The sequence below is a fragment of the Eumetopias jubatus genome, unplaced genomic scaffold (assembly GCF_037043125.1).
Source record: "Eumetopias jubatus isolate StellerSeaLion01/CBP00866 unplaced genomic scaffold, mEumJub1_p1.0 scaffold_6, whole genome shotgun sequence".
NCBI lineage: Eukaryota > Metazoa > Chordata > Mammalia > Carnivora > Otariidae > Eumetopias > Eumetopias jubatus.
Genome location: NW_028274812.1, coordinates 54,173,480 through 54,188,954, shown reverse-complemented (window position 1 = coordinate 54,188,954; position 15,475 = coordinate 54,173,480). Strand labels below are relative to the sequence as shown.

The window sequence follows — 15,475 nt, the reverse complement described above, 5'->3', positions numbered from 1 at the left end:
AAAGTTCTGCTTGACAGGATAAATCCTTTAGTCATCAGTAGGTCAATTCTATGGAAGAACCCAGAAGCTAGTTCACAGAGAGTAGAGAAGAGTGGGCTCGGTGTGGATCTCTGAGCTCTAGGCTCAGAGCTCTGAGTGCTGACATCATCTTCCTGGATGCCCCCAAACGAGATGCATCCAAAGCAGAGCACACTGTCTCCTCTCTCTACCCCTGTACCCCTGCCCCCCCCCCCCCCGCAGTGTTCTCTGTCTCAGTGAACGCCACCGTCTTCCTCACAGGCACCCGATCCGAAACCGAGGAATTCTCCTTAATGCCTTTCTCACTCACTCTCTCCACTTCCAATGAGTCACTCAGTCCCTTTATTTCCGCCTCCCAGATCTCTCCCATATTTATCTACTTCTCTCCGTTCCCACCACCTGCCACTTCCCTAGCCCTGTTTGCCAGCACCTCTCATCTGGATCGCTGCACCAGCCTCTTATTCAGGTCCCTGCCTCCTGCCTGGCCCTCCATATTTCCTACACGCAGGGAGAGCGATCCTTCTAACATGCAAATCGATGCCCTTGCTTTCTTGCTTAACACCATGGTCCCCCATTGCTTACAAGGTTTATTAAGGACCTTCTTTGTTTGAATGGATTTCTCTCTTCAAATTCTTGACTTGCCCCCCTTAACCCCTTCACACTCCATCCCAAAGCTATGGAAACATTTAGGTCCCAGACAAACTTGCGTTGCAGGCTCTCTCTTTCTGGCCTTGCTGTATACTGTTCCCACAGCTTGGAACACTCCTTACTCTCATTCCTGTTCACCTGATTCACTGTTATTAGTCCTTCAGACCTCAGCTTCGAAGTCTCCTCACATCACTTATGCGTTCCAACAGCACGGTCTACGTGTCCCATGTCAAAGCTCTTGCCTCACTCACTGGGAACGCAAATGCCTATTTATTTTTTAAACTGTATTCTCTACTAAAAGGTATGTCCCTTATTTGACCTTCTAGTAAAAGGCACAAGCAAAATGACAGAAAGCTTATCATTGGTTTGGCTGGGGTTTGGGGGTTGGAGAGGAGGAGAGAATTGACTGCAAACAGCCAAACCAACTTTTGGGGTACTGGAAATGTCCCATATCTTGATTGTGATTGTCAAAATGGATCAAACTATACACATAAAACGGGCAAATTTCTTGTATAGAAATTATACCTCGATAAAGCACGCTTTAAGAAAAGTAAGCGTATACTCCTTGAGGGCAGATTTGTCTCATAAATCTACCTGACTCATAGTAAGTGCCTACAATAACTAATTGGTAAACGGATGGATGAACGAATGAGTGTTCTTCCCTTCCTCTACTATTTTATACAATTGGCATAAAATTTTTAAAAAATCCATGTGTTTATAACAAGGGTTAAGTTATGACCTATGTTGGCATCCCATAAATGGGATTCAAATTTCCTTCAATAAAACATGCAAACCTAAGACCAGTGCATGTCCTTTGGAAAAAATGGTTTCAGGATGAGACCAGGGGAAGGAGTAAGCATCACAGTGACATGAGACAGCTGTTTGGCCTATCCTAGGTATGGAGCAGGTGAGAAATAAAAGTTTCCAGGGGATGGCTGGTGGCAGTCCTGAGGCCTGTCTGCCCGGAAGCTGCCTTTCTGGAGCCCAGGCTAATCTGGGCTCTTGGTGCACTGTGTTCTAAAGGCACTGATGAGGGGTCCCTGGGTGGCTCAGTTGGTTAAGCGTCTGCCTTTGGGTCAGGTCATGATCCCAGGGTCCTGGGATCGAGCCCCGTGTCTGGCTCCCTGCTCAGCGGGAAGCCGGCTTCTCCCTCTCTCTCTCTTCTGCTCCCCACTGCTTGTGCTCTCTTACTGTCTCTCTCTCTCTCTCTGTCAAATAAATAAATAAAATCTTAAAAAAAATAATAAAGGTGCTGGTGATACTCCCTTCCGTTCTTTAGCTTCATGCTCCATCTTCATTCCCAAACACCAGGTGGCTCAGGAGAAATGGGACGGGAGCTCCTGCCCAGACCCACAGAAGTACCTGCACACTGATGCCGAGAGATGGAAACAAGCACCTGTCTTGGCCTGAGACAACTCGGACCGGAGGTACAGATTGTACTTGGTGAACAGTGACCCAGACACGGGGCTAACCCTTGTTCAGCTGTCCAGTGTTAGGAGCCCTTTCTGTTCACGGAAGCCCACACTTACGTGTCTGTGGAATGAAAGACTAGTTAAAATTAGCTTACTCGTCAATTGGCCGCACTGAGATGGGACAGTGGGGGTCGGCTCCCAGCAGCCTCTTGCCTCCCAGAGCACTGCGGTGGGCACTGCCGCTCCTTACAACCCAGCAGTGATTAGCCCAGTTTGCTCTGTCGGCTTTGGAGAACACCTGGTGAATCTAAACCATGAATCTTGGGATTTAGATTTGCTCTCAGATGTTATCATTGACTGAACAGAAAGAGCAAAAAGACAAAAAGAAAGGGACTCGTTTTCTTTCTTTTTTTTTAAGATTTTATTTATTTATTTGACAGAGAGAGACACAGTGAGAGAAAGGGAACACAAGCAGGGGGAGTGGGAGAGGGAGAAGCAGGGCTCCATGCGGGGCTCGATCCCAGGACCCTGGGATCATGACCTGAGCCAAAGGCAGACGCTTAACGACTGAGCCACCCAGGCACCCCAAAAGGGACTCGTTTTCTGAATATCACACAGCTCATTTGGCTGAAAGATGCAAGACACCCCCACCTCTCTTCTAATTTACTGCCTCCCTTGGAAAGTGCCTGCTTCTCCCACCTCTCGAAGCACCCACAAAATAGATCAAGTCTGCTCTCTGTGGGGCTCGGCCCCACCTCTTTTCCTCTTGCACACCTGGTGGAGGCTGTTGAGTGAATAAACAGACAACCTCATTTGTAAGTAGGTGGCTTGGAATCCAGAATACATTTTCCAAAGGAAACCACGTCATGAGAGGGTTTGGGTTTCCTGGGCCTGCCCACGAAGCTGAACTAATCTATCACACGACTGCAAGACCATATATTTTCAGTAGGAAATAAGGGAGAAAAGAAGTACAGTTACCATATTAGTCATAAAATAAACAACCAAAAAAAAAAAAAAAAAAGAACAAGAAAAGCCTGCTGGGGCAGACCTTACCCACACACAGCCCAGCTCCGCTCGGAAGATGAAGGGGGCCCGTCTCTCTCTTAGATGAGTGATTATGCCTCGAAATTAGTGACTTCCTCTGCTAACAGCCAAGTCTCTGACAGCTGTGCAGATCAGCCAGGCAGACATTACTTTCATCTTTAATAAACGGCACTCTGAAGTCAGTGGCTGGTCTCCATGGCAACCAGATCAAGTTTTCCACTGATGTCGGGGACAGAAAGGAAGAAGGAATAGATGGCTTCGGCTGAGGGGCCGAGGAAGGCAGGGTGTGGGACACAGTGCACTGCCCCTCATTTCCTACAGGTCTCAGCTCCCCACCCGGGAGAACGGAGAGTAACTGCCTCTCCTTTTTACTACGCACAGAGGAAGAGGCGTCCTGATCAGTGATACAAAAAAAAAATCTGGAAGAGGACTGGGCTGGACAGTATAGCACACACCAAGGCCCGAGCTGCCAAGGAGCTAAATGCAATTGGATCCAACTTATCCTTGTTTACTGTGTGTGCCTGGCCCTCTGCTGTGGGGGGTATTTACAGGAGGAGATCACCAAGCGAGGAGAGGTACCAGCGAACATCATGGTGACGGGGGGCGGGGGGCAGGCCAGGTGGCAGAAGACGCACAGCCCTTGCCTCCCAGGTGCTGCCCACCACACCTTCCAACCGAAGGCTCAGCCACTCTTGGGCTCTGGTCAGGGCGACTAGCCGCTGGTCAGGCGGGAATCATAGTTCACTGCTGCGGCATCCACTGCGACTTTAACACCCGGGACCCACAGCACTGCCGCCTTCTCTGAGCTCTCCCTGGTGGGTCAGCTTGGTCTGCAGGACAGGGATCTGACGCACTTGTCCAATCCAGGCGGGGGCCCCGACACCCGGCCTTGCTCATGCTTGCCTCTTCCCCCAGGCACCTGAATCACAGTTCCGTGTCCCCAGCTGGATGCCTGCTCTAAGTGAACTGACCACTGGCAACCACCCTGACGAGGCTACACTTAATTTCAGCTCTCGTCCACTGCTAGAGCTGTCTGCTTCTGTGCCCCAGCAGACATCTGGACCCTCTGGGCTACTGATTGATGTTTGCGGGAACTCAGTCCGTCCGCTGGGCGCCCCTGAAGACTGGACCCCCCCCTCATGTCACCATCCCAAGGCCTGTCAGCTTCTGGTCCCAAGTTCTTCCCTCTCCCCACAAACCATGGCCGCTGCCAAAATACCAGAAAGCCTTATTTCTGAGCCTGAATGGACATAATAGAGGTGGTGTTTGAGATGGGTCTCGAAGGGTAGCCAGGATTTAGACAGAAGAGAGGGCTTTCTCTGTCAGAACCAGGGTCCTCGATGAGAGTCATAGGTAATGGGGTACTCCTTTTATTCAAATCTCAATTTGGTTGGAGGAATCGAGTCCTTTCTGGGCTCCTGTGGCATGGAGAGGTATTCTCTCACAGTGTTCTCCTGGAGTTGGGTTGTGAAAATACAATTAGTACCCTCCTAGGGTTCTTAAAGTGCAACAAGACAGCCAGATGCCAGGAATAGGATTACAGCAGTACCCCCTTATCCAGGGGAGATACATTCCAGGACCCCCAGTGGATGCCCAAAACTGCGGATAGGACCAAACCCCATCTACACTGTTTTTCTCTATACATACCCACCTATGATAAAGTTTAATTTATAAGTTAGGCCCAGTAAGAGATTAACACTCACTGATAGTAAAATAGGGCGATTATAACAATATCCTGTAATAAAAGTTATGTGCATATGGTCTCTCTCTCAGAATATCTTATTGTACCCTTCTTCTTGTGGTAGATGATAAAATGCCTACCTGACGAGATGAAGTGAGGTGAGAGGTATGGACATTGTGACGTAGCATTAGGCTACCACTGACCTCTGACAATGTGTCAGAAGGAGGATCCTCTGCTTCCCAACCTCTGTTGACTGCACGGAACTGAAACTGTGGAAAGCGAACCCACAGATAAGGGGGCCTGTGGTATAAATAAAATTCACTGAACATAGTCACCCATTATTCACAAAGTAGATGAGGCTGAGGAGCAAGCGAGGACAAGTCACGAGAGACTCTAGCAGGCAACATTAAGGAGCTTGGACTTTTAAAGGAGATAATGTTGAGCTATTAAATCATTTTACGCTGGGGAATGATGTGATCAGATGAAGTTATAAGAAAACCACTGTGCTGTTGTAGGCACGGTGGAGGGGGTGGAAAGCTTGGGAAGTGCAAGGGTGGAGACGGAGTCCTCTCACTGTACCCAGTTGTTCCAGATGGCCAAGGGGACTCACAGGCTGCAGGGGCCAAGCAGGGAGTGGCCTCCTTCACTGGCACTGTCTCTGTTCTCATTTCACTTTCTGCTGGGTTCCCTTTGTCTCCCCTCGCCCCTGCTGTGTCTCCCGTCTCTTTTCCATGGGTGCTGCCCACACGCGCTCTCTCCTGTGCTTTTCCATTTTCACCCCTCACTTCTTCATCCTCTATCCTGGCCTTTCTATTTCCTGCTTTCTGTTCTCTTCTCAACGTGGAGGGAAAGCTGCCCACAACAACTCCCCTCCCTCAGTTTTGGAGGAAATGACCAGCCCCAGGAGACAAACTCCTCTTATCTGCTGGAAACAAGTAGGCTGATTTTTCCATCCAAGGATCGGAACACCAAAGGCTATTGGCCACAGCAGTGGATCAGCAGAAATGTCTATTAGGAGTTTATTGCTTGTTTCTACCCATTCAGTGTGGAATACTCTGGGAGATTCTCTTGACCCTCCCTTGACCTGAAATACCTCTTCTACTGATGCCTGAAAGCCCACCATTAAGCCAGTCATTCCTTTGTGTTAATTATTACTTTCTCCCAATGGTTTTTCCTTTGAACATAAAAATACTCCTGGAAGGGGAAACACATTAGCTTCCTATTGCCTTGATATAAACAAAGCATGGAGGGGAAAAATACAAAAGGTTTTCAAGCCATTCTCAACATCATATATGGGATTGGGATTTAAATCTGATTTGACTTGCGTGCAGAGTTAACAAAATATATTTAAATTATAGAACTGTTGCTATTTAAATTATATAACATAATCATATGCTTATTTTCTCTTTTCTTTTTATCTTTTTTATTGAAGTGTAACATGCACACAATAAAGTGTACAAATCTTAAGTGTACAGCTTAATGAATTTTTACATACGTATATACCCATGTACCTACCACAGAGATTAAATAAATCCCAGTACTTCAGAAGGCTCTTCCTAGTCAATATTCCCCCAAAGGTAACCACTGCTCTTATTACCATGAATTATTTCTTCCTGTTCTCAAGCTTCATATAAATGGAGTCATGTGGATTCTGGCTGCTTCGGCTCAGTATAAGTTTTTTTGAGATCCACATATGTTGTCGCCTGTATGAGTCATTCTTTTCCATTGGTGCTCTACTGTATGAATATACTACAATTTCTTTATCCATTTTTCTGTTGATGGACAATTGGATTGTTTCCAGTTTCTGGGTATTATGAATAAAGGTGCCATGAACACTCTTGTACGAGTTTTTTGTGAACACTAATTTTTTCTTGAATATCAACCTAGAGGTGAAATGCTGGGTCAAAGAGTAGGTATGTATTTAACTTTATTAGAAACTGTCAAACATATTTCCCAAGCGATTGTACCATTTTACACATCCAACAAAAAAATGTGTTCGAATTGTAGTTGCTCCACATCCTTGCAAACACTGGGTTTGGTCAGTCTTTTTAATTTTAGCTATTCTGGTAAAGGAACATTGGCAATATGTTTGCCTGAGAGAGACGGATTCCTGAGCAGGCGGTCCTGGGCAGGAGAATGGAGACCTCACATTAATGACAGCTGTGGGAGAGAAGTTCCGATGCATTTTGTTTGTATGTTTGTTTTGATAACGAGAAACTGGAAGGGCTAGAAAACTACAGGAATATTTTCTATCAGTACACTAAAAGAAAGCCAGTCCTGTGGGCTGTCACCAGTGGAGAAAAGAGCTGGTTTAAGCCAATTCTAGGAGAACATTCCATACAGGGCAGACTTAAAGACAACACTGCGGGCCCATGTGTGATGGTACGTCAGGAAGGGATCTTATACCAGGATTCTTGGTTATAAGCAACAGAAACCAGTTTGAGCTAAGGGAATCAAATGGGAATGTACTGAAAAATATCAGGGTACTCACTAATCCATAGAAGAGTCAAGGGCCAGGCCTAGAGATGGGCAGGAACTGAGGAGAAGTCTATTTCAGTGTGGTTCCTGAGGTCCTTGTGTCACTTGTTCAAGGCTCAAAGTTCCAGAAGATTCTATCTGATTGGCTGAACTTAGACCAAATGTTCACCCTCAGAGCTGGTCTCTACAAGATCTTCCCCGGTGGGGAGCAGGTTCCTGGATTTATACCCCACTAAGACTGCATACACGTGGAGGAGGTGATTTTCTAAAAGAAATCAGATGCCATCAGCAAGGTGGAATGGATGTTAAGTAGCCAAAGAAACGCCACATGTTCACCATCATCCTGGCTTCAACAGCATTACATTCACACTATCATGTTAATAATAGAGGAGATGAAAGAAAACTGGCCTGAGCCTATTGTATTGGGTAAGCAAGGTAAAGAAATTTGGCAGGACTATAAAACCTAGCTGAGTGTTAATCTGCTTTCAAGTGGATTTGAATAAGAAGAGATCATGTGACTCAAAGTTCCCTAATTTGTCATTTTCAGCCAGTCGGAGTCACTCCCCTCAAAGTGCCATCAAACCTGAGGGGGCCCTGGGTAGGGTGTGGGGACTGTAGAAGCTAAGGAAAGAAGATCCCAGCAGAGAGACGGCACTCCTTCCTGGGTCCTCCATCCCTCGGGCTCCGCAGCTTAGTGCCTGGGGCCTGTGAGCTTCTGGGGGAGGGGGGTGGTTAAGAAATTATGTGAGATTTGGGGGGGAAAGTCACAGACTCCAAAATACCTAAAGAAAATTGCAAATTTTACAATTTTAAATGCTCATTTAGCCTTCAGGCTCATTTACCTCCTCTTTGATTATGGTCCTACTGCCAGCTCACGGTTGCCTGGGACTTTAGCCCATTGTTCATTGTTCCAAACTACAAAGCCACCAGCAAGAGAGAGTCAGGGGGAGCAGGAGCAGGGGAGGTGGCTTCTCCACAATGGGTAGCCACATCTTGATCTGCATCTGAAGTGAAGAATCAAAGTCAGTTCTAGAAAGAAAAAAAAAAAAAAGACCAAAGCCCTCACCTCCAGTTCAGAGCCTAGTTTCTGGATTCCTTCTGGATTCCTCCAATTTTCAATGGAATTAATTCACTGTAGCTTTATATCTAGGAAAGACTGTGAAAACCTTCAAGTTACCTGAAATTGGGCCAGAGGTCCTCTTGAGCCTGGACTTTTGAAGCATGCATTTTCCTACAGTGGAAAGAACACTGATCTGGGGGTCTGAAGACCCCCCAGTGTTGTCCACTTGTGTTGGGAACTCACTCCACGACTTCAGGCAAGTCACACCCTTTATTCTTCTCTTTACTTTTCTGGAACACAAAAAGAGTTAACTAAACGAGCACTGAAGCTTGTTCAAGTCCCATGATCATCTTAAGCAGATTCCTAAATAAAGAAAGGACCTGTGTTAGCCTTGCTGACACATCTGCCCTCGTGGGCCACAGCAGACCAAATGATATAATAAAAGCATCTCTGTTCCCCCAAACCATGCTCAATCTCCAATTTATGCAGCCTGTGATTAGTAGAACCTATTTTGCTGTAATCAAGTGGGGTAGTTCTAGGAAAGAATTATACCGAATTTCACTAAATGTGCCTTCATTTGGTTAACCAGACCACTAGGACTGACATACTGTACCGATTACATAATGTGAGTACCTTCAACATCCTTCCATTTTGGTGAATTGGCTTTTTAGCCATCAGTGTAGAGCCCAATATAATTTATTTTCTTTGTGGTAGTGTCAAACATGTCTAAATTAGTTAAACTACTTTAATATGAGGTTGCTTTAAGGATCAAAAATTCTTAACCACTCCTTCCAAGGAAACATCAACCCACAACATGTGGACTGAATCTCCATTTTCATTTACTTTGTCTCATTTTGGGTTCTTCCGAATGGCTTCATTTTTCTTGTTGCTAAACCAACCTAAATTTTGGATCTGACTAAACACTCCTACATTTGTGCTAATCTTTTGACCAAATACTTTCCTTCATATTTTGCACCCCACCACTAGGCAACATAATTGTGATCAATTACAAATTGCTGGGTGGTGAGCTCTTCATTCTGTCCATAGCAAGATAAATTACTTCCTTGCCTAAACGACCTCTCCTGGAATAATATTCTTGACCTCCTCCCATTCTCTGTCCTTCTCTGAGGAGGCCATGCTGCTGATACTCGTGAATGTAATTTGAGCAGTTTGAAAAATGTGCAAACACATTATTAGCAACATGTTTAAACAGCACCTTCCCCTTAGGTGTTCATAATCCTTTAAAGTCATGATATAATTACTCCTCCGGCATCACTTTAAAATGTACACAGCACAGCAAGAATTATATTTGTCAAGAAACATGACAGTTATGAATAGATAAAAAATAATTTCCCATGTCTCACACAACATTTTTATTTATTTATGGGATTCGTGTATTCCTTGCCTCTTTCAAAAAGGACTTGAGGCTACCCTCTGAGAGGAGCAGAAGGATATAGAAAGGGGAGTAATCTACAGTGGAATAGGACACTGAGGGGAGGGCTGGGAAGGGGAAGAGTATCCTGGGAAGAGTTATGGGGAAGAAACGCAGAGACTCAAAGTAAGAAGGAAGCTGGAAAGGGGATGCTTTGGAGGTTTCCCAGTGGAGACAGGAATAAAATATTGCTTCGGGTTTGCTATTTGGGATGGGGTATTTATCATTTGTCAGGGAGGTGGTGGCTCATACCAGAGGCTTCCACTTGGTCCTTCCACCAACATGGCGATTCTACCAGCTACTGAGTGTATCTCCTGGAACTGTATCTTCCAGGATGGAGCATTATATTGGTCTGTGGTCTCACTGGATCCCTCGTCAGGTGAATTCAAGTCAAGGCTCTATCATCTGATTTCCATAGCCCCGACTCAGCCCCATATCTGGTCTAGGGATCAGCATAAGCTCAAAAATCTGGATAGTTTTCTTTCCCCGGTACCCAGTCACCCTAAAAAAATGGTCACTGGTCCCACTAGGCTTGGGTGAAGTTGCAGCATCCCTTCTAAAAGGGTTCTGGGTCTGTGAACTGGCTTAGGTCAGGGAAATGGATAAAAGGCCATGTGTTCCCACTATGGTAATGCAACTTAGATCTTTGCCCGGCAAAACTAGACGTTTTCTCCCTGTGTATGTGAAGAAGTGACTTAGTAAACTGCCCTTCCAGCTCATTTCTAGGAATCTAGTGATCAATTTGCCATTGCCCCAGATCCCTGCAAATGGAACACTCTATCTCTCCATCCCTGTGGTTTATTAAGGTAATGGCATTGACCTCGTCTCTCACAGTCCCACTGAGACCAGGGAAACCCATTCCATTATGGTATCAGCAGTGCCACCTCTGACCTTCAGAGAGACACCTCAGAGCTCTTCAAGGATTCTGATGCCTCCCTTACCAATGGTTTTTCTACTGCCTTGGTGAAATGCTCTTCACATCCTCACAGAGCATTTGGTTAGGCAACAGTTGAATGTGTTGGAGTAATTGATTCATTCCAACATTCCCATTTCCCTGAGCCTCTAGATGCCTTCCACTCTTATAGCCTTGCTACTCAAAGTGTAATTCACAGACTAACAACATCTTCACATCACCTGGGAGCACATTAAAAATCTCATTCCTGTCCTAGACCTGCCAAATCAGAATCTGCGTCTTAACAAGGTTCCCAGGTGATTCATAAGCACATTAAATTTTGCTTTACGGCAGTGGTTCCCAAACTTTAATGTGCGTCAAATTCATTTTCGAAAGCACAAATTCCCAGGGCTCAGCTCTGGTTTCTGATTCTATAAATCTGGGGTGAGATTCAAGAACTGTCATTTCTAACATGTTCCCAGTTGACAATGATGGTCCCAGGTGACATGGTCACTATTCTGTATCAACCACATTTCTATATTATGCCAGAAAATTTACAGAATTTCAACCTACATAATGGTAGGCCATCATAGACTTTAGATGACTCCACAATCTTTAAAATCACTACCTTCGACAGAACAACTGAGTGCCACAGCATCTTGATCTTCCAATGGCTTGTCCTTCACTTACTCTTCATCCCATGCCACGACCACTGATGATTTGAATGACTGAGATACTACTACATGCATAGATTATCAGTGTCTATTTCCATCTTTTGAACCTCCCCATCCCCCAGGTTGAAGGTTATCCTTTCAACTCATCATACGTGATCAACCCAATCCCAGAATCCAATTATGAAGATCTATTTCCTGATCCAACTTTTAGTTTCAATTACCGTATCAGTCAGAGTACCAGTAAGAAATAGGTTGTGTGCTCAAATTAGGATAATTTAAAGTGGGAATTATTTACAGTGGTGTAGATGGGGTGTAGGGAAATCACAAGAGAGAAGGCAAAACCCAGTAGCTAGCAGCAGCTAAGCGTTACTGCCCTAGACTTGAGGAAGAGTGTCATATGGAAAAGGCCCCGGTAAGAGAAGCACTGATCTTCAGTCAAGGAACTCAGACAGCCTGTAACAACCTCACAGAGGGAGCTAAAGGAATAAATACCTTGACTTCACTCTATCCTGTTTCCAGTCTCTTGCCAGGGATCCTCAGTAGCCAAACCCAATTGGAAGCCACAGGCAAGGAAGGCAGTGGAGATAGTCAACCAAGTCAATGAAGAGTGGATATGGAGGGGAAAATATAAGACATCTAGCATGGTGGGAAAGGCCATTGGTTTAGTTCTAAACAACTGTGCTTGTGGCATCTAAGCAGAGGTATTAAGCAGGTAGTTGAGTGGCTCTGGGTATTGGAGAAAAGTCTGAGCAGTCGTACAAATTTGAGAGCTCTCAGCATAGAGGCAAGGCCATGAAAGTGAGTAAGATGACTTGGGCAGAGTGTAGAGTGAGAAAAGAAGAGAATCTAAGGTTGAACCTGAGTAGTTCCAACATTTAAAGGTCAAGCAGAAGAGGGAAATACGACAGAGGAACAGAGGAAATACAGGCAGAGAGGTGAGAGAAAAACCAGAAGAGTGTAGGAGGCTGGATACCAAGAAAACTGGTATTTTTCCCCAAAAGAAGGAAGGGTCAACTTTGTTAAAATCCACGAAAGTTCACATAAATATGAAGTCTGAGGAATGTCCATGAGATTTAGAGGCATGAAGGTCACTAGATACTTTGATAAAAATAGTTTTAATAGAGAAGTAGGGGAGGAAACCATCGGAGGAGGCTAATGAGTAAGTAAGTAAGGCTAATGAGTAACCATGCACAGTTTGGGTGAGAATGGGAAGAGAGGAAAAGAGTAGAGCCACAAAGAAAATCTGGGGTCCAGAAATGGGATTTTTTTTTTTTTTTAGAATAGGCATGACTAGAACATGTTTAGATGCTGATGAAAAGAATATATTAGAGTGGAACAAATCAACGATAGAAAGGAGGGATAATTGGTAACATACCTTTTCTGAGAAGGTTGAAATCCACAGCATGGGGGAGAGGGTTGATCTTTCTAGGAGGAGGGACATAACTTCCATTTTGTCGGAAGGAGAGAACAAAGGATGAATACAGGTGCAGGCTGGTTTTAGGTGCAGCTGGCAGGAAGTGAAGGCTTCTATTTCCTTTGTGAAGTCGGAGCAAAGACATCGGCTAGGACTGAGGGATAAAATGGGGACTCAAGGCTTCGAGAAGAAAATCTGAAATGGTTATTTCAGAGAATGAAGGATGAGTGGACAAGAGGATGATGGGGGCGCCTGGGTGGCTCAGTCGGTTGGGCGGCTGCCTTCGGGTCAGGTCATGATCCCGGAGTCCTGGGATCGAGTCCCAGGATAGAGCCCTGCATCGGGCTCCCTGATCAATCGGCTTCTCCCTCTCCCTCTGATCCCTGTTCGTGCTCTCTCTCCATCTCAAATAAATTAATGAAACCTTATTTTTAAATTATCTTTAAGTTTTGGGCTCCTGGGTGGCTCAGTCGGTTAAGCGACTGCCTTCGGCTCAGGTCATGATCCCGGAGTCCCGGGATCAAGTCCCGCATCAGGCTCCCTGCTCGGCGGGGGGTCTGCTTCTCCCTCGGACCCTCTTCCCTCCCGTGCTCTCTGTCTCTCATTCTCTCTCTCTCTCAAATAAATAAATAAAATCTTAAAAAAAAAAAGAGGATGATGGGGTTCCCTGGGGGGTGGGGGTGGGGAGGTGGTTTGAAAGTCAAAGGAGGTGAGCTGCCATCTTGCGTCCCCGCGTGTGTGCACCTAATCTCAGCTGGTCCGCCCGAGACCCCCTGAGCGCCAACCCTATTCCCCCACGCGGTCCCATTTCCGCTCCAACAAGATGAAAGAAACTATCATGAACCAGGAGAAACTCGCCAAACCGCAAGCACAAGTGCGCATTGGTGGGAAAGAAACTGCTCGCCGAAAGAAGGTGGTTCATAGAACGGCTACAGCAGATGATAAAAAACTTCAGTTCTCCTTAAAGAAGTTAGGGGTAAACAATATCTCTGGTACTGAAGAAGTGAATATGTTCACAAACCAAGGAACAGTGATCCATTTTAACAACCCCAAAGTTCAGGCATCACTGGCAGCGAACACTTTCACCATTACAGGCCATGCTGAGACAAAGCAGCTGACAGAAATGCTACCCAGTATCTTAAACCAACTTGGTGCAGACAGTCTGACTAGTTTAAGAAGACTGGCTGAAGCTCTGCCCAAACAATCTGTGGATGGAAAAGCACCACTTGCTACCGGAGAGGATGATGATGATGAAGTTCCAGATCTTGTGGAGAATTTTGATGAAGCTTCCAAGAATGAAGCAAACTGAATTGAGTCAACTTCTGAAGAACATAAAACTTGAAGAAGTTACCGGGAGCTGCTATTTTATATTATGACTGCTTTGTAAAATTTTGTTCATGGATCTGATGAAATCTAGATCTCTAATATTTTTAAGCCCAAGCCCCTTGGACATTGCAGCTCTTTTCAGCTTTTGCTTATACACAATTCATTCTTTGCAGCTATTTAAGCTGAAGAAGCCTGGGAATAAAGTTTGAAACAAGGTTAATAAAGTTCTTTGCCTAGGAAAAAAAAAGAAAGTCAAAGGAGGTGATGACAGAGAAGACCCTGCTATGCTGGGGGATTTTTCTCCAATTGTGCTTTGCTGCCTAGGAGGAGATGTGAAGGTGTATTGTTGAGATCTTCCAGGACTGACTTTTTTTTCCAGGCGAGTATGAGGAAAAGACAAAATAGCCCAGTAAGTTTAGGGTAATAGCAAGATAGTGACTGACAGAGTGGACCGTGGAATCTAACATGGCTTCAAAGGGAAACAAAGTGTAGGTTGGTGGGTAATGAAAAGGAGAGGGGCCGGGGCCCTAAGGGCCTCAGTAAAATGAGGCATAGAAGAGGTGAATAAGTAGGCTAGAGTACAGTTCGAGGGGGTTGTAGTCAGGGTGGGAGATCTGAAAGATGAGAGGGTCCAGGAGAAGTAGGTGCTGGAGGTAGTAGAAAAGGCTCAGGAATTGAGAGGCCAGAGTATTTACTAGGTCATCGGTGGATATAGTAACATCTCCTAGGAGTACGGCGGGGCTGGGGTGTGATAGAATATTGTGAGCTAGGAGGTGCAGTCCTTGGGGAATGAGACGGGAGTATCCGGGAGTCCAGTGGGTGACAACAACACCAGAACTTCAGAGGAGCAGCCATTTTACAATAATGTTTGGATGCTGCACCAGCGAATGAGGAACAGGTTACAGCCACCCCTCCTCTTAGGTGTGTAGGGTGTGGAAGAATAATTAAAAGAGCTACAAGAGAAGCCATACTCTGTGGGTAGAGATGGGTCTCAATTCAGGCAAGGCGATGGAGGTTCTCCATAAGGCTGAGGTACCAAGAGCCCTGATGAGAGCAGAGGCAGCAGAAGGGACGAGATGAAGAGGGGAGGCTGCGACTTGAGCATGTTTGGCTCACAGCTTGTGAAAAAGCTGTCATTAGAAAGATTTCATTCATATTTATCTATTTATTTATTGAGAGAGAGTGGGGGGCGGGTAGAGAAGCAGAGGGAGGGGGGAGGGAGAGCATCTGAAGCAGGCTCCACGCTCAGTGCAGAGCCTGACACGGGGCTCGGTCTCAGGACCCTGAGATCATGACCTGAGCTGAAATCAAGACTCAGATGCCTCACCAACTGAGCCACCCAGGTGCCCCTGTCATTAGAAAGATTTCAAAATCAGTGTCTGTGTTCAGAAAGCAT

At 45.6% G+C, this 15,475-nt stretch overlaps 1 pseudogene; it reads left to right on the top strand.

Moving 5' to 3' along the window:
• The first annotated feature begins 13,473 nt into the window (after positions 1 to 13,473).
• Positions 13,474 to 14,077, top strand: LOC114210007 (transcription factor BTF3 pseudogene; annotated as a pseudogene).
• Positions 14,078 to 15,475: the final 1,398 nt, after the last annotated feature.